Raw genomic sequence first — 20,438 nt, 5'->3', positions numbered from 1 at the left:
CCACTCCTGCTTCACACCATGAGCTCCGTTCAGCAAGTGCAACTGAGACAGACCTCTGATGGAGACTCGTACGCTCCTCAGGGATTAATGCACCATGCCCAGCATTTGCAGCAACACTTGCCTGGCATTGTCAAAACAGTAGGGTTTATTCATTAACTGGAACACAGAATAGGAAATCCCTTAGGATAGTATAGAGAACTGAAGGCTAAAGCATACTCCATTCTGATTAGCCCAGAGCCCAGCCAAGCTGCAGTGAACCCCTGGTTCAAGCTCTGTCAGTCCATCCATCTGACCTCCTTTGTCAGACTCCACGTGAGAGCCCTGACTGCCTTCCAGCAGAGAACACTTATCCCCCCCAACTTGATACCTCTCCAGTCCTTTCATCTCAACTTGAGGGAATGTTGTTCTGCCCCGCTACTGAGAGCCCTCTGGGTCATCAGTTGCTAGGTATCAATGTCCAGTCAATTAGATTTGTCATTGTCTTCTCAGGGCCTCCATTGATATGGAGATCACAACTCAAACAGCTGGGCACCCCCCCCCCATATCTGTGTTTCTGCCTTCTTGGTTGGACAGAGTATGATATAGCCTCTCTGTCCCAGGCAAACCTTGTTTCATCAAACCTTGGGCATTTTGCCCCCATATACCTTGTCCACCTGCAGATATTAACTCTCATGTCTCTGCGATCCCTTGGAGGAGGTCAACCTGTATCAGCTGCTTCCCCCACTTTGGGTGTACCCAAATCCCACTTCTGGGGTTTCTCCATTGGTTCCCTTTTCCAGGACCCATGCTTAGGCCACTCCACTTTGGGTCTCTTCATACCCAGACTTAGTGTCCACAAACTCAGCTGCCAACTGGCCTGCACTCTGCAGATCCTTAGGCTTCCTGTCCACTACCCACATTTTAAGCTTACAGGGACAGATCTCAGAGTTGTTCCAACCAAACCAGGTTTTATAAATCCAGTGATACAGGCACCCTTACCCCATTTGTAGAGATATTCTCCCATCAGGGTGGTGGCTGCCATGTAGGTCACACACTGGATCTTTTGCACATCCTGAAACCTTTTCCTATAAGCCTCAGGGGTCAACTCAAACTTCAGCAGTAGAGTCTTTTCAAACTGTTCACAGTCCCCAGTATCACCTCCATCCATCTGGCCGTAGACCTCTATAACTTTGGGACTGAGTAAGAGGGTGATACAGCAAAGCCAGTCCTCAGAGTCAACCTAGTTCAAATCACAAGCCTTCTCAAAGGCAGTGAGTCAGGCATCTATATCTCTCCCCAGTTAAACTGGGGCAACAATTTGGTATGTAGGTTCCCTGCAGAATTGGCATACCGCTGTCTTTCCCCACTTACCTTCCTGGGGGTCCTCTTGCCCCTCCATGTCTCCATCTCCAGTTCATGCTTTCTCTGCTTCTCCTGGTCCACTAGTCTCCCTTGCTCTAGCTAAAGCTCCTTCACTTTCAGCCCCAACTCCCACCACTTCACATCTATCAATAGGGAACCAGGTCATGAAGACACCCTGCTGGACAGGGACCTGGGTCTTGAGGATACCCTGCTGCTGCTGCTGCCTTCAACACAATCTGACCTTCTTGGAGCCCCGCGTAGGTCTGAAACCCATCCTGTGGCAGGGGTCCTGTGTAAAAAAACAGTATGTAATTAAAGATTGTGCTCAATGCATTCACACAAGGCGACTGAAGTAAGGGTGCACAAGCAACCGTAATTCTGGAATTTCCTAACTTCTGAGTGCTTGATTTTGCAACTTAAATATTCTTTTAAATTTTAGCCTCCTTCATGCTGCCTGGGTACCAACTGGGGGCTATTGAGAGAATAGGAGAAATAATAGCCCGGCTTTCAGTTCCAATGCTTGGCACCACAGTAACCCCTGGCAGCCAGAATGAGCAATGGCCTTCTTTGTCCCTGTAGCCCTGGGTTGGAGCATGCTCAGTTGAGGCAGAATCTTACATAATTTAGCTGCCAAACACTAATGAACTCTGGACTGAGTATGTGAAAACTGTTGGATTTTTTTCTTTCTTTCAGGTTTATAATTTGGACAAATTTTCAGAGATGGTAAAAGGTACATTCCTGATACCAGTGACCTGCCTGTGAAATTTATAGCCCTTTCACACATATACAGAAGCACTACAGTTCACCACTGGAATGATTCTAAGAAGGGTTTTTTAAACAGAGATAAAACAACATTCACTCCACCCAGTTCTCATAAATGGTTGAATAATTGTAACAAACTTTTCAAACCCCCCAAGTCTTAAAAAAAAAGAAAGAAATAACAGAGTCAGACATCCTTCATGGAAAATTTCAGTCCTAATAGATAAGTTGGCAAATACGTGATTGAAAACAAAAAAAAATTATAATGGAAAATGGGGGCAGTCTTAACTACAAGTGATACTACTGGCACTGTCTATAATAAACCTGACTGAGAAATCACGTAACATTTTTTAACTCATGCACTCTTTGATTTCATGTTCTAACATGTTTAGTGGCCATCTTGTTTCTTCTCCTAAAGCAGGTAAAATCAAAAGATTAAATTGGAAAATTTCTCAAATGATTAAATAACTAATGTTATATCTTCTGTATAGAAAATGGAAAGTTCAGATTTGAGCTATCTAGATGGATATATAGTAAGCATCTAGTACCATGTAGAAAGGTAGAGTCAGACCAACACATGCTATCTGATCATATTTTAGGCCTGAATATAGATATGATCTGTGGCGGCATTATAAATTATAGAAATATTAAACAGGTTAAAAATCTAATACATGCCACAAATACTAGACGACTCAGGCTAAGGGCATTGCCATGCATCTGATGAAGCAGGTTTTAGCCCATGAAAGCTTATGCCCAAATAAATTTGTTAGTCTCTAAGGTGCCACAAGAATTCCTCATTGTTAAGGGCATTGCAGTTATTGCTGACTTTACAGAAACATTAATTCTCTCATTCCTTTACCTTAATAATGTCAAGACAGACACAATAAAATTGTTATTGAGTCCTGACAAAAATACCAAAACAGAATCAAAAGTAGTGGAACTTTTGATAACAACACTATCTGGTCCCCAATACCACAAGAGAATCAAGAAAGTGGCAAAGAATCTGGAAAGATACCATATGTGAAAAGAATACAATCATTTTTTCAGATCTAAGAACTGCAACATAAAATGGAAGAAGGGAACTTTTATTTGTCAAGTAAGCTTTTGTGAAGGAGACAGTAGTACATGAAAACATCTTCCCAAGTAAATTCCAGCTCTCACACAAAGAATCATTTGCAAAACATTACAGGGACATTGACGTGGTTTAAACCTAAATGGGACCTAAGAGGGGAAGTTTTGTAGCTAAAACACAAGCTTCCTTTCCCCTCCACCTCTATTTTAAGAGCTTCCAGAAAACTGCTGCTGCTGCATGGAACCTCTTCCTTCCTTCTCCCTCTCTGCAGCTGCCCCAGCAACTGAGTCAATGCTGGCCCTGAATGTTCAGCCACTACCTCCTCTATTCAAACCTAGTACAATGGGCTTAGTGTTGAACTCTTACTCTATAATGGAATGCAGTGGAACAGCAGCCCTGAGTGGGGTAATTTCTGCCTGACGCATGTCTGGTCTCAGTACATGCACAGCTACTGCTGTGCTGGAAGGATCTAAACAGAGAATGAAAAGGTGGCCCACAACTAAATGCAGGGAAAGAGGTGCCAGAGAGCCTGGCAGGGATACCAGGGTATGTGATCAGCCTAAAAAAAAGTTACTGAGGTTGTTGGAAAATCATAGTGCTAATGAAGCCTTTCCGTATTAGGCCTGAGTAAACCAAAGTTATGTTATGCTTGTCCAAACTGTGTTGGAAAGCTTACAGAACTCATTAGACTGAAGGCCGTGTATCTACCTAAGTCAGCTATTTCGCTTATCAGTTTTGTTTGGCTCCCCAAGTATATGTTGGCTCCCCAAGATTATGCAGCTGTGTTCCCATGTATGTCTTCAAGATATTTAGTACAAAGGGTCAACAGATGTACCTTGTTTCCCCTTCAGAATGACAAATGTATCCTCAACAGCTGTATGTCTCTTGTAGCCCCCACAAAATGATATATGTATCCTGCGTACCCAATTATCCCCTAACAGATACATGTACAGGTTCTACAGGTCAACCAAATGACGTAGACAAACGTAGGCTAAGTTGTTTGTTACTGATTATAAAAAGGCCCGTTCGGACTTGTGGGGTGTGTCTCTCTCTTTGGCACGAGCCGAGATGAGAGCACCCGCTCAGCTGACCGATCAATAAAGATAATGGTACTCGTCTCTCTGATCCTCCGTGCCTCCTTGGTGTAATTAGGTAAGCTCCGGGGGGAAAACGAGCCCTTTTGGCTAACAAGGTGATAAGTGCATAATCTCTGTACTGATCATAGATATAATCTGAAACAAAAAAAAAATTACACTGCAAATCTAAGGCAATGCATCACTTGGGAGAAGAGAGATGCTAAGCAACATGATTTCTCATGACACCACTGTTTCAATATGTAGCCCGGCTTTCCTCCTTTCCACACCACACACAAAATCCTTTAGGAAAATAGCAGGCACTGCTCATAACACAGCGTCAGGGCTTGCTTGTTAGTTCGGGGTTACATTGTGTACCTGTAACCATGCTAGTGGTTCAGATACGGCTTCACTATAGTGATGCCCCAAATAGCTGTCAGCCAAGTGAGGTAGAATGACTATCTGCAAATAAGTCATCATTTAGGGGATAGCAACATTGAGAACAGCAGTTAACCAACAGCTCCACCAACTGTAGTAAGAAAACAGCAGAAATGCAAACTGAGCTGGCCATCACATTGCTCTCCAGGCTCGTTTTGATATCTGACATGCTTTGCAGCTTCTCAGCACTGGCAGGTTGCGGGGGGGGGGGGGGGTGTTTGCTTGTTTGTAACAAAAGGTGTTAGGAATGTACTAGCAAAAATGCATGAGTATGAATAAGACAAAACAATTCCTACCACACCATCATTTGCAAGAAATCATACATAAGTAAACAAAAAATATCATTAGGAACTAGTTAATGTTGAAAGTGTATATCAATGGAGTCTACCGAACAGCCAGCAACTGTGAATGGACAGGAGAATAAACCCACCTCAACAATGTGAAGGTTGGAAATGAAAAGTTAAGGGATGCAGCCAGTTTATATATTTTGTCTTTTTTTAACTATCATCCCAGCCCCCTATATCCAGGTCCATGCCCTTCCTCGTCCCCTAGCCCCTTTCTATGCTCTCACTTCGCACCCTTTCCCAGAGCCCCACTTGCCTCATTTCACTCTGGTTTCTCACCTTTATCCTCCTCTACGCACCATATCGCCACTATAGCCACCAGCTGGAGAAAAACAGCAGTTGATATTTAGTAACATTTATCCCTTTTCAGCAACTGGCCCAAACCTGTGGGACTGACTTCCAGAAGAGAAGATCTTTCAGTTAGAGCTGGGCAAAAAATTTAGACAAAACCTTTTTTTTTTTTTTTTTTTGGAGCCATAAAATAGAGATTTGGGTTGATCAAATCATTTTGCATATTCATGTTATGAACCATTTTCCCCTCAAGAAAAATTCTGAAAAAGTCAAACCATTTTGTTTTGACATTATCAAAACTCAACATTTCAACTTGTCAATTTGAAATAACTTTTTGTTTCAAAATTTACTTCAGTTTTACTTTTTTAAATAAACAATTCCACCAGGAGTTTCTAAAAACAGCTCAATTATGAAATATTTTGTTTCTGATTGAGTAAAATATTTCATTTCACCCAAAATGATTTTTTTTTCATTTTTTTCAGTATGGCCCATAAATTGAGAAATCAGGTATTCTCACAGCTTTCCATTCAACCTCAATAACTCACCTTCCCACAGAATCCCATCAAAACAACATACCACCACCACTCAGCAAAATTATGTTGCCGAATGATGAAAGAGTGAGAGTAATTCATTTAATACAGTGTGAGGAGTCCAGGTATCACAGTGATGAAAGAGAGAGCGAGCGAGTGCCTGTCTGCACATATTTTCATGAAAGTAAATGCAACCACTTTGTGTGGATAGATGCTATATTTAAACTATATGTGGGTGATACTTGCTTAGACCTTTGCTTTCTTTGACGTTATAATTTAAAGGTTTATTCTTCCTTCAATGTGTGCAAGTTATTCCCATTGTTTTTCACTCTGGATGTACCTTGTACACTGGGCTGATTGCAGCTTTTTCTGTTACCAAGATGGCAATTCTAACATACTAGTTACAACTAACAAAAGGAATGGCAATGCTTCTAAAATATAGTGCTAGGTGTGTTGGAATATACCTGCTTATTATGGTGTTAATAATAGAACTGTACATGTGAAGCTGTCATGGAAGAACAGGATACTACAGGATCTAATTCATGATCAATACTCAACTACTTTTCATCACCCAGTTTACCTGCTAAAACAGTAGCTCATCAGTGAGATAACCTGGCACATGTATAGTATGGAAGTAAATGAAATTCTTGAAGTAAATGAAGGGTCATATTATACCCCTTTAAAAAGCAAAGGGTTTAAGCTAAAAGGTCAGCAGATCTGTGCTTGAAGGCCGCCAAAAGTCTCTCAGATTATCCCCTTCCACCCATGTAGATTTCACTGTAAAGAGCTGGCTGACAGACTGGTCTGGAACTCCATGCTTCAGAAACACACAGTCAGTGTGTAGCTAATACAGGACCCTATCCTTTGAGTTAAGATTTTGCAAATACAAGATTCTTTGGTGTCTGGCCTTAAAAGCACACAGCAGGCTCCTTAGTAATTCTGTTACCTGAAAGCCTGCTTATCTTCCTAACAGGAAATATCATTATCTGAAACATACTTATGATTGTGCTAAGAGAGCAGAGTCTGCATGTATAAATTGAAAGTATTTCACAATGGATCATCTCCATTTAGTAAAAAGGCCTCATCTCATATATTGAAGTAAGTCTAAGTAGCATAATATTGGAGTCATCGCAATGTTTTGTATCTACATCTGTAAAAGGATTGCATGATCTTTTGTCACAACAGCAGTGTAATAATTAGACTATTTCCAAACACTGAGTTCTATAGCCTCACAAAACAATGTATATAACTGTTATGCATTGCAGGTTTACGCAATATAGACGTTGCAGGATTTTAATTTCAGTAGGCTTCATATGCTCATGGGGCAGTTCCTCAGTTGGTGTCAATTGTCATAGCTTCATTGACTTCAAGCTGAGAATCTGTCTCATGAATTGGTTGTGTTAGGTTACTTAGGCTCTGTCACAAAAGAAGTAGGCTAAGACATCACACAATCCTGGTATGCACATTCAAAAAAATCTTGTGTGTGACATGGTGTCTGATATGCAACCTCATTTTGAATAAACAACTTTCATTATTACAGAGACAAAGTGGGTCAGGTAATATCTTCAGCTTTGTGTAAGCTTGAAAGCTTCTCCCTCTCACCAACAGAAGTTGGCCCAATAAAATGTTACCTCATCCACCTTGTCTCGCTAATATCCTGGGACCAACACTGTAGATAACTTTCATTATTGTGTAATCAATCATACACAGTGCTGCAAAATAAAACCAGCAGTAAATATTAGGTTTCAAGTTTTAAAAGATGATTCTACATTAATTGTCATCTATTCATGCTTAGAAATGCTTCTGTTTCTTTGGAAATTTCAGAATGCTGATCCAGAGGAAAATGAGGACAATTTGCTTTTACATAAAAAACAATACTGGAGCAAGGTTACATCTGCTAAAGAAGACATATTTTTGTTTTCACGCAATTCATTCATTGCTTTACAAAGACATAATCGTCCAGATAGTGTCACAAATCCACCCAGATGTGCCTGGGTGCTGTTTTTCATATGGATCTCTGATTTAGCTGACAGATATGTAAAAAAGCCACATGTAGCAACACAATTCCACAGTGACCACACATGTGCAGATGCTAGGGAACACATTATTACAGCTAAGAACAGTGTAAGTTAAAGCTCAAAAGGTTTCCCCCTGCCTTGCCGCTCTCCAAGGTTATTCCATGACTCAGAGTTGCATTTTTAGGATTCCACCTCTTTACTGGGCTTTCATAAACACCAACTTCAAAACACAAATTTCAAGCACAGCACGGTTAAAGGCTCACAAGGATCGTCCCCTGCTGCAAAACATTACGCCTGCTATAGACGATGCTGAGCAATAGGCAGCTATGTGTCCACTTGGGCAACAAAGTCAGTTCACCTCAGTTCCTCAACAATGGACTGCCACAAGGCTCAGTACTCACACAAACGCTTTTCAATGTTTACACGAGCGGCATGTCTCCAATGAAGTTGTGCAAATTTGCATATGCGGATGATCTTGCCCTGGCAATCCAAGCAGCCACCTTCAGTGACATCAAGTCCACTTTGAACAGGAACCTAAACACCATGGAGGAATCTTTCCAGAGATGGAGGCTCAAACCAAATCCAAATTATAATGTTATAGAAGAATTCTGAAAAAATCATGGCACCCACATAACCAATGAAAAAGTATTGGAGATGATTGGAACTCAGCAAACACTAGTCAGAGATCTTACACAAAGAGAGCTGATTTGCAGGGCACATTTTAACAGGTTCAGTGGACAATGCTGTTTATAGGTACTGGAAAGGAAAATAGATGGCATAAGAACACGAGGCAGAAAAAGATCTTGAATGGACAATTTGGTATGCTGGTGATATTCATCCACAAAGAGGATCATATAGAGTGGGATACCATGGTGGGAAATCTCCAATAATGAAGATGCCACATAAGATGATGTCTGGATCCCCAAGTATTCTTGCGTTTGTCTGTCTAGTTGTGCAATTTTCTGCAACTATTCCACCTGCTCCTGCAAAAATGCAAGTTTACTGATATAGACAGAGAAAGACCAGGAGCATGATGTGACAAACACTTACTACAGGACATGGTGTTTACTACTGTAAATAATCCCATCAAAGCCATGGCACTAAGCACATGCCCAGCAGTAAGCGTTTACAGGGTTGGGCCCCAGGTCATTCTCTGTCTTCATCAGTAAAGTTGTATGTCATGAATAGCTGTCTCATATCATAGGCAGAACTACTTTCACCCTAGTTTCTGGTTCATCTGTCAAAACACATAGACTTCACATTCTCTGTTGTGTTTAAGGGTAAAGTCCAGAAGGTAGGCAGGGCATCAAATCTTAACCTAGCACATTTTTGTTGTCTCTCACTACAGATCTGAAAAATGTCATGAAATGTATTATCTGTGCAAAGACAAGATTTGCAGTATTAAGAGCCACTCAGACATAAGCCACTTACTACCCAACCTACCACTATTAATTTCTTGAGAAAAGCATTTCTTATGACAACTGGCAGCAGGATTCCTCTTTGACCTTAGGTACTGCATAAGGTCAGTTGCAGGCTCTCTACTGAGGTAAATTTCACCCTATGTGTCAGTTTCTATGGACATGTTGTTCTGAGGCACAGGAAGCAGTACAGTACAAGTACAAGTACAGGCTTGGGAGTCAGAGAGTCCTGTACTGATTCATTGTGTGGTCTTAGGTAAATCCCTTCATTTCTCTGCCTTAATTTCCCCATCTGTGAAGTAAGAACAATAATATTCACTGACTTCACAGGGATGCTGTGAGAATGAATGAAGGGTTGTGGTGATGCAAGTTGCTAATAGCGCCTTATGCCAGGGGTCCTCAGCTAGTTAGTGCAGACAACAAAAACCATTAATACTCCTACAACAGCAGTTCTCAAACTGTGGGTCAGGACCCCAATGTGGGTCGGGACCCAATTATAATGGAGTCACCAGGGCTGGCTCAGACTTGTTGGCGCCTGGGGCCGGGGCCAAAGCCAAAGGCTGAGTCCCACTACCTGGGACTAAAGCGAAAGCCCAAGGGCCTCAGCCCTGGGTGGCAAGGCTCAGGTTACAGGCTGCCTGCCTGGGGCTGAAGCCCTTGGGCTTCAGCTTTGCCCCCAACCCTGCCCAGGACAGTGGGGCTCGGGCTTTGGCCCTGCCACCCAGGGTAGCTGGGCTCAGGCTTCAGTCCCCCCTCCTGGGGTCATGTAATATATTTTGTTGTCAGAAGGGGGTCACGGTGCAATGAAGTTTGAGAATCTCTGTCCTAGAACAGACCCAGTGGGGAACAGCAACAAAATTGAGTTTAGAAAAGTACCACATTAGAAGGTATAAAGCTGTGACTTCAATGATATTGCTTTAAAATGAGGCATCAATTTCTTTTGGCCCCACTGAACCTGTTCTGGAGGAACTCAATGCATTACATCTCTTGAATGTTCTTTAAAAGTTTTGGTGAAATCCATGATGTTAATAATTTACCTGAGGCAGTGCTTAATTTGTGCCAGGGTTTGCCATGGCTGAGCCCAGGCACCTCTAGGCTTGGCAGTTCATGGCCCTTGCACCTTGGGGCTTGCTGCATCAGTTATGAATGTAAAAAATTTTCTTTCGCCTCGGCACCTTTTTCATTACAAATTAAGCACTGACCTGAGGCCAGATTTCTCAAAGGCATTCACAGTGATTTTGATTCTGAATGGATACTCAAAGAAATCAAAAGAGAGACTTATTTGTGCAGGACATTTGAATCAACATTATCAAATCTATAAACAATATAATTTTTCTGTTTGTCATGTTTCTCTTACACCTTACATTTACTATCACCAATCAGCCTTCATTTTTATAGAGAAGTACAAAATGTGATAGGTATTATCAAGAAGAAAAAAAACAAGAACAATTGAGGCACTCTATCAAAGCCTGTCATATTTTAGCTGAGTTTCAGCAGAAATAACAACAACAAAATGTGCCAACACCAGCAACTGAAGCAAGATGTATTTACAAGATAAAGCTTAGCGTTCTCCATGCTAAAGCACCCACTTGAACAGATGAAGAGTATATGTGATTATTGCTCAGAGCATGTGGCTGATGAGAAGGTATTACTAGAGTCTCAACATTGGGCAGTAATTGAAAATGTCTGTCTCATTCTCAGTCCCTTTGAGACAGGCCAGCTGTGAAGTGTCTTCTGACTCTGCCATTCTGGGCCAAGTCATTCTCCTCATTAGCTTCCTTGAATACCACCTGTCCATGTTTAGGAATTATTCTGAAGTAAACAAAAAAACAGTACCACACTGCTCTCTTGTTAAAGGTATAGATGCAAACTTTACTGAGTATGAGAAATTTAGCTGCAGGCTTTGCAGCCTGAGCTTTATCCTGTATAATGGCCATTCTCCTGTCTTTAATACTTGCTTCCTGATTTTGTAAAACTAGAAATTATTAGATCACATTTATTGAATGTATTGATGCTGTAATGCATTGTTGTAAAGTAAATACTATATACTATTCCATGACACAGTTAATACAGTGACATTGTTTCATCATGGGGGGAATTTTCAGACTGTTAATGAGAGTTGCTCATTTAATTTGCCAACCTGAAAACCCACCCTGTGATATTTCATCTTTCTTACCCTCTTCTGTACAGGTTACCTGTCTTCAAGTAGATGATTTAGGAAGTAAGGGGCAGATTCTCAGCTGATGTAAATTGTCATAGCTCCATTAGCTTTTGTAGAGCTGTGACAATTCACACCAGTGGAAGATCCGCCCTGACTCTGCAATCTGTTTCTGAATCTTCCATTGCCTTCATTGTAAGCTCCCAACATGATTTGACTACAGACTTGTAATCTAAAGCAATTACAGATTTCCCCACAGACACACAAATTCTATCCAGCAATTCTAGTACTGTGGTATTTTCAGTTTGTTGTATGGGGATGGATCTGAAGATCTATAATCAATGTCCCAATTATCCAGGCTGAGTTTTGAAGTCTTCTAGAGGTGTCCCTTCCCCCATCTCCCACTGATTTTCTTGGTTTCTCCTGTGAATTTTTGGGATGGGTCAGTTCTGACAATCTCATGGATGTCCGGGTAGAGAGATTTCTGATTCTTGTGATAACGGAAATTGTTGTACGGTGAAGGTGCTCTCCACTTTATACATTCCCCATATGCCTCTTGCACAGAGCAGACCTTTGCATCTTTGCCGGAAGCTGATTTTACAATAAAGCTGCTTTCCTGTACTAAGGAATCAGACAAAGCGTTCCGAGTCTGACAGCCATCAGACTGGGCATTGCTGACTTGGAGCTGCACATCTGCAAGTATAGTGTTAGAAGCTAGTTACCATGTGCACAGGATCCTAGCATAGAATAACATAAAATCCTAATAAATAATTCCATACATTATATACAATAAAATGTATTATCATACTGCAGAACACATAGGCATATTGTGGGGGAGGGATAGCTCAGTGGTTTGAGCATTGGCCTGATAAACCCAGAGTTGCAACTTCAATCCTTGAGGGGGCCACTTAGAGATCTGGGGCAAAATCAGTACTTGGTCCTGCTAGTGAAGGCAGAGGGCCGCACTCAATAACCTTTCAGGGTCCCTTCCAGTTCTATGAGATAGATATATCTCATTCATTCTAATCCCTGTACTGGTTAAATACCCCTTTCACTATAATTTTGCCTATAGTGGGATGTTATAAACCCAGTTAGATGGTACCAGGAGTAAGAAGGGGGGGGGTGAAGGAAATATGTTTTAAATCAGAGGATATTTTATTTCATTAATTGGTCACAGTATTTACTACATCATCTCAGTAATTTATAAGAAATGTAGGTAATGCACTTGGGATCCCACATGCAGTGCTTCAGTTCCAGAAGCATTCAGCTCATCTACACAGTTCTGTAGCCCAGCAGTCCCCCTTACACAATTCATATAGTCCTCGGCCTCACTCTCTGTTCCCTGCCCTGAGTACTAGGAATGAACCGAAGGGTAACGAGGACATCACTCAGGGGAGGGTCCAGAGAGACTTTGGGGTACACCAAGCAAGAGAATAAGAATGAATCTTCAGAGGTCTCAGGTCCCAGCCATTGTGAGCCCAGCAGTCTCAGAGCAGCAGGGAAAGTTCTCTGCTCTGCCTTTGGGGTTTGTGGGCAGCAAGGGCAGCACATAAGGCCCATCTCAAAGGTTAAACAATTTATTGTTCATGTCCATGAAAGCACATGGACCTTGGGAACAATTCCTTTTCTACAGCCCTGATGCACATTGAAATATAAAATACATGACTTCCGGTTTTAAAGCCTTGCCTGTCTCAGAAAAATGTGCAGAAGAAATATTTGACACATTCAAAAATAAACAGCTGGCGGGATGAAGAGGAGGGTTGTGCAGGGATTACTCATTACAGGAGCAGCAATTTAAAACCTAAATAATTAAAGAAAAATCAGTCATTGAGCAATTAGCTCAAAGCCAAGGGGCAATGAGAGGGGAGAGGGGAGTTGGGGCTTTATTAAAAATATGCCAACAGCAGCTGGCTATTATTAGAAAGTTAGTTTCTAATACACCAGTTACGATTGGCTAGATTTTGGACTGGGGCCATAGACAGGAACAGCATATATCTGTGCAGCTCCAGGAACACCCCAGGGTGTAGGATTCCCAGAAGGGAATTCACCACTTGAGTATAATAGTTGTAAAGGACTACATACCCCTTCCCGGGCTGGCCAGCATGTAGTGAGGAAAGAGCCATGATTGTATTCACTCCTCACCACATGCCCACCTGCTCTCCAGGAAGAAGTCCCACTTACCCCTGCGCAGCCAGCTAAAGTTTTCCAAGTGGACCATGTAGAGTTGCAAGGTTTTCTTACTCCCCTTTATTCCTTTGCAATGGGCAGGGAGTCCAAGTCCCAGCTGAGCACTATAAGAATACCTGATTTTTATTGTATTCCTATACTGTCTCATATTCAAGGAGCATTAGGGATAAAAACCCTTTGAATTGTGTTGATTTTTATGCATCCCCTTACACCAATCTTTTGGGTATTTCTGGAAAATCGACATTTGTCAAGGTGTCTAACTGAGCTGCTGGATTAGCATGTCTGAAAGAGAAGCAGATGAAATCCAGCTGGCAGTTTAAAATCCAAAATTAAAATGCTAAGATATTTGTCATCCTCATGAAAATCCAAAAGTCCATGTAAGCATATATATCTGACGACATCTTAACAACATCATAAGTTCTCCATCTTAATGGTTACAAAGGGAACAGCATGAAAGTCTCTGTAGATACAAGAGATCCATAACTGTGACTTTTTTTTTGCCTCGCATTAAAGATGTACAGAGATAACTATACAAACCAAGCATTCAGCTGAATGAGCTGAGATCTCCAGAGGAAAGAAAAAAAAGAAAGAGTTGTTTTTATTTTAAAAAAATCCTTTTAGTTTCTCTTCATGCTAGACCTATTTCTTTACCTCCTCATTAGCCAGCCTCCACAGCCTCCAGATCAGGGGTGGATTTCAGGAAGCAAAGCCAGTGGGAGCATATGAACAAGGAGACCTAAGTACTCCCCTGCAGAGTAGAAGGACAAAGTAGTGGAGAGGTAGAAATTAAAAGGAGTAAAGTAGAGGCTGGAAAGGAAGCTGTGAGTTGAGAAGACAGAGCACATCTGGACGGGGGATATTTAGCAGCCTTTGAGCCATCCACAAAATCCAACTGCTAGTTTGCTAGACTTTTATGCACAGTTATGTGCATAAATATCATATGTTAGCTATGGGGTATTTGGGCATTAGGCCTTCTAGGAATGAATACAAAATAATAAATTTACTAGACCTCCGTTCTTTTGATTTTTTCCTTATATCTTATATCCCCTTGGTACACATGCTTGAATCAATGAACATGAATCAATTTACCAGCACGTAGTTAATAATTGTGGGAATTCCAGACGTGAATTATAAAACAACATGCTGCTACATATTTTACAGCAATAGGTTAATAGAATTAATGTTTATAAAAACTATCTGTAAAACTTTCTTCCTGTAGAGAAAAACAGGTATCTTTCTACCGCCTGCAATATTCCCATCAGCTGATAGAAATGCAAAGTTAAACAACAGAACCTCCTTTAATTTCACAGTCTGTGATTCCTTCATAAAACTTCTAAAGATCAATTATGTCCTATCAATGTTAAATCTAAGCTGAACTAAGTGATTTATGCATAAATAGCCTCATACACTGAACAACTGCAGCGCAAGTAACTTATCTATATTAAATATGAACTCAAAGGATTGTTATTTTGGCATTATTTTAAAATCAGCCATTATTTTTATCGTTTGGATACTTTACATATTCTGTTCTAGAGGTATTCCATTATATGTTGCAGAAGTATAGCTTTGTGTGGTTTTCAGAGGACTGCATAGCTGAAATAAGCACAGAGCTACGGTTTCTAGATAGGTCTGTGTGACAAAGTGTATGAAGTGAAATAAGCAGAACACATTTTCAAAGCTACCCTCAATAGCTAAGGTTTATCTCACAGTGTCAGTTGGGTTTGATGAGAAGGAAAGGTACGTTTATTTCCATTTACAATGGAAAATAGATAAGGCACTTGCACTACACCAATACTGTAAGCATATAATTGAGTGTATCCAGCAATATTTGCACAATAAAGCTCTCAAAATAGCCATCCCATCCATTCTTTTCATGGAAGACCCAGTAGAATGGCTAGATGGAAAAACAATGAGAGAAGAAATTTTAGGACATTGCTTTTCCAAAATGCTGCTTAGAAGCTTTGACATGTAAAGCCCAATATTCAAATCAAGCCAGCTTATTAGTATGCCAAATGTACAATTCGCGTGCACGGAATTACAGGTTTATGAAACTACAAATTGTGGACTACAAACTCCCGCATGTTGGAAGAACTTCCTGGTTCCTGCCAGAAATTACCCTCTGCCCTCCTAGCAGGAAGGAAGTTTCAGCACTGAAGCTCGGAGCATAAGGCAACCAGAGGAGGCTGCTGGACTGTAGTCCTGTTTGATGTTTCCTTACAGAATAAACATTTGTTCCTGGTGGTTTGGCTGAGTGGGTCTGGTCTGAAGTGAATAAAAACTGGCACACAACACAGAGCATATTGAGAAATCTCAGGCCCAAGCCCCCCAAAGTTAGGTAATTCTGCCTTGTGGCTTTTTACACATCTTCAATGACCCCCATACTGAGAGGGTGAACAGGAGTGAGGTTACATAGTAAGGAGATCATGCTGGGATTTTTTTTTTCAGTGAATTAGTACAAATGCAGATTCATAGATAAACTCTTAACAAGTGAACAAGAACTATGCTTATAGAGGCTATTTAATTAGGTAGTAGAATGAGGACATATTTAGGTTCTGCTGTAAACCAGACTCAAATGAGCACACAATTAAAAAAGCTGACATAGAGAAATCATATTAAAGCGAAGACAGGTCAAGGAAATATCTAGTCAGCCAACATCTGGCATTGTACAGCATCTACATTCCTAAATCCTTGTCATACTCTTAGCCCTACTGTCATCCAGCAGAATAAATGAATTGAAGTGTATCTCTAAAATACTCCTGTCGAGACAATCAGATTACTGGAAGTGTACTACTGGAGCACACAGAAGCAATAATAAGCTTACTGTGCATCTACACCTATTATCTGCAATTACAAGGAGAAGCAGTAGCAACATGGTTTCATCCTATAAAGCCACTGTGGAAAAAGAGAGTGGATTATGCTACCAGCCTTTGGATGAGTGTTTGTGTAAGAGAGCGAGAAACTAGTGAATATGTTCACTGGCACCTAAATTATTATTATTTGTATTACAGTAGCAAGGCTGAAGCCCTGCTTGGGTAGTTTACTATACAGGCACATAGAAAGCCCTGAAAAGGTTGCAATCTAAGGCCCCAATCCTACATACAAGCACCTGCTTGACTTTAAGCATAAGGATAGTCTTACTGAAGCAAAGAGAATTACTCACATGCTTGAAGTGACGCGTACACATGAGTGTTTGCAAGATAAGTGTGTAATTTAAGACAAGATGTGAGTGTAACAGGAGGGAAGGGTGGACAAGGGTACTGAGAGACTCTAAAGAGCATATGTTTAGCATAGGCTATACATGTTTAAATGAGTTAAAAGTTCTTTTAAACTCAACAGGTCTCTGGACAGGTGCAGAGTAAGCTATTGGGGTAGGGACCATCTCTTTGTTATGTTTGTACAGTACCTAGCACAATGGTCCAATGCATAGGAGTACATGCAACATATAATATGTACAACTAAAATAAATGAGCAATTATATTCATTCTATTCTTATACCTGGAGGCTGTTCTACATTATGCCAGGGGAGGGGATCATCATGCAGCATGATGATCCCCTCCCCTGGCATAATGTAGAACAGCCTCCAGGTATAAGAATAGGGCATAAGGCCACCTTTGCACCACTCCTCTCTGAACTGTGTTGTATGCAAACGGCCAGATCTCAGGATCTGGCCATTTGGGTTTACTGAAAGAAGTTGTGATATTTTACTATGCTTAGAATGTAATACCATGGTAAGTTATTTAAACACCCTACGAAGGGAGTGGTCAAATTTTTTCTGTGCAAAACCCTTTTCAGCGGACAATTATGACTCCAAGTTACTGAAATTTCTGTGGAAAGTGTCTGCTTTCCTTGAAAAATTTCAAAGACACTGAAACCCCCCAAATTCCCATGGAAAATTAAGAAAATGGAAAAAAAATCATTTTCATCAAAAATTTTCCCATGGGATCAAAAACACCATTTCCCAACCTGCTTTAGCCATAAGAGTAATCTTTCCTTTTTAATATCAACTCCGCTATAATGGAAATTCATTATTAGTCACATGACATAGCAAAGCTACTATACTTCATTCCAGCTCAGCTACATGCATTACTGAAAGAAGCAGATGTTTTGTTCCTGTTTAATTTGTGATTAAATCACACTGTGTGTATTTCAGTTTTTAATCAGTGAGAGTATGAACAATGTATTCTTTGCAAAACCCACAAAGTAAGAACAAGCTGCATATCCACCTACAGAGTTTTTCAGAGACTTTCTCAGCTATGTAATTAAATTCTTTGTGCACACAATTCTTATATATTTTCATGTTTTATTGATCATTCCAAACCTAATTTTGTGAGTGGATATTACCAATTGATAATTACCTATTGATATGGTAGTTTCTAGATGCTGATTTAAAAAACCATGCTCAAATACACATAGTTCATAGGACTACACACTTCTGTACATTTTTATACAGCTGGAAGGGACCTCAGTAGGTCATCTAGTCCAGTCCCCTGCACACAAAGCAGGCCTAAGTAATAACTAGAATAGAATCATAGAATATCAGGATTGGAAAGGACATCAGGAGGTCATCTAGTCCAACCCCCTGCTCAAAGCAGGACCAATCCCCAACTAAATCATCCCAGCCAGGGCTTTGTCAAGCCTGACCTTAAAAACCTCTAAGGAAGGAGATTCCACCGCCTCCCTAGGTAACCCATTCTAACCCTAGTTAACTAAACTATTCCTGACAAGTATTGGTATAACTTGCTCTTAAAAATCTCCAATGACAGAGATTCCACAACCTCCCTAGGTAATTTGTTCCAGTGCTTAACTACCCTGACAGTTAGGAAGTCTTTCCTAATGTCCAACCTAAACCTCCCTTGGTCAATTTAAGCCCATTGCTTATTGGCCTATCCTCAGAGGTGAAGGAGAACAATTTTTCATCCTCCTCCTTGTAACAACCTTTTATGTACTTGAAAACTATTATGTCCGTTCCCCCCTCAATCTTTTCTTCTCCAGAAAAAACAAACACAATTTTTTCAATCTCTTCTCATAGGTCATGTTTTCTAGACCTTTAATCATTTTTGTTTTTCTCCTCGCGACTTTCTCCAATTTGTCCACATCTTTCCTGAAATGTGGCATCCAGACCTGGATATGATACTCCAATTAAGGCCTTTTGAGTGCTCAGTAGAGTGGAAGAGTTACTACTCATGTTTTGCTTACAACATTCCTGCTAATACATCCCAGAATGATTTTTCTTTTTTTGCAACAGTGTTACACAGTTGACTCATATTTAGCTTGTGACCCACTATGACCCCCAGATCCCTTTCCGCACTACTCCTTACTAGGCAGTCATTTCCCATTTTGTATGTGTGCAACTGATTGTTCCTTACTAAGTGGAGTACTTTGCATTTGTCCTTATTGAATGTTATCCTATTTATTTCAGACCATTTCTCCAGTTTGTCCAGATCATTTTGAATTTAACCCTACCCTCCAAAGCACTTGAAATGCCTCCCAACTTGGTATCAGCCACAAAATTTATGAATGTACTCTATGCCATTATCTAATAATTGATACCTTATAGACTAACAGAAGTTTTGGAGCATGAGCTTTCATGGGTGAATACCCACTTCGTCAGATGCATGTAGTGGAAATTTCCAGGGGCAGGTATATATATGCAAGCAAGAAGCAGGCTGGAGATAACAAGGTTAGTTCAATCAGGGAGGATGAGGCCCTCTTCTAGCAGTTGAGGTGTGAAAACCAAGGGAGGAGAAACTGGTTTTGTAGTTGGCAAGCCATTCACAGTCTTTGTTTAATCCTGAGCTGATGGTGTCAAATTTGCAGATGAACTGGAGCTCAGCAGTTTCTCTTTGAAGTCTGGTCCTGAAGTTTTTTTTGCTGCAGGATGGCCACCTTAAGATCTGCTATTGTGTGGCCAGGGAGGTTGAAGTGTTCTCCTATAGGTTTTTGTATATTGCCATTCCTAATATCTGATTTGTGTCCATTTATCTTTTTCCGTAGAGACTGTCCAGTTTGGCCGATGTACATAGCAGAGGGGCATTGCTGGCATATATTACATTGGTGGACGTGCAGGTGAATGAACCGGTGATGGTGTGGCAGATCTGGTTAGGTCCTGTGATGGTGTCGCTGGTGTAGATATGTGGGCAGAGATGGCATTGAGGTTTGTTGCATGGATTGGTTCCTGAGTTAGAGTTACTATGGTGCGGTGTGCAGTTACTGGTGAGAATATGCTTCAGGTTGGCAGATGTCTGTGGGCGAGGACTGGTCTGCCACCCAGGCCTGTGAAAGTGAGGGATCATTGTCCAGGATGGGTTGTAGATCCCTGATGATGCGTTGGTCCAGACTAACTCTGATACCTAATAATTGATGACGATATTGAACAGAACCGGACCCAGAACTGATCCCTGACAGACCCCATTTGATATGCCCTTCCAGCTTGACTGTAAACCACTGATAACTGGGAATGGTTTTCCAACCAGTTATGTACCAACCTTATAGTAGCTCCATCTAGGTTGCATTTCCCTAGTTTGTTTATGAGAAGGTCATGCGAGATAGTATCAGAAGCCTTCCTAAAGTCAAGATATACCACAGCTACTGCTTCCCCACTATCCACAAAGCTATTAGGTTGGTTTGACGTGATTTGTTCTTCACAAATCTATTCTGACTGTTACTTATCAGCTTATTATCTTCTAGATGTTTGCAAATTGATTGATTAATTATTTGCTCCATTATCTTTCTAGGTACTGAAGTTAAACTGATTTGTCTGTAATTCCCCATGTTGTTTTTAATTGTCCTTTTTATAGATGGGCATTATA

The sequence above is a fragment of the Mauremys mutica genome, chromosome 3 (genome assembly GCF_020497125.1).
Source record: "Mauremys mutica isolate MM-2020 ecotype Southern chromosome 3, ASM2049712v1, whole genome shotgun sequence".
Lineage (NCBI taxonomy): Eukaryota > Metazoa > Chordata > Testudines > Geoemydidae > Mauremys > Mauremys mutica.
Note: the sequence above shows the minus strand (reverse complement) of the source record.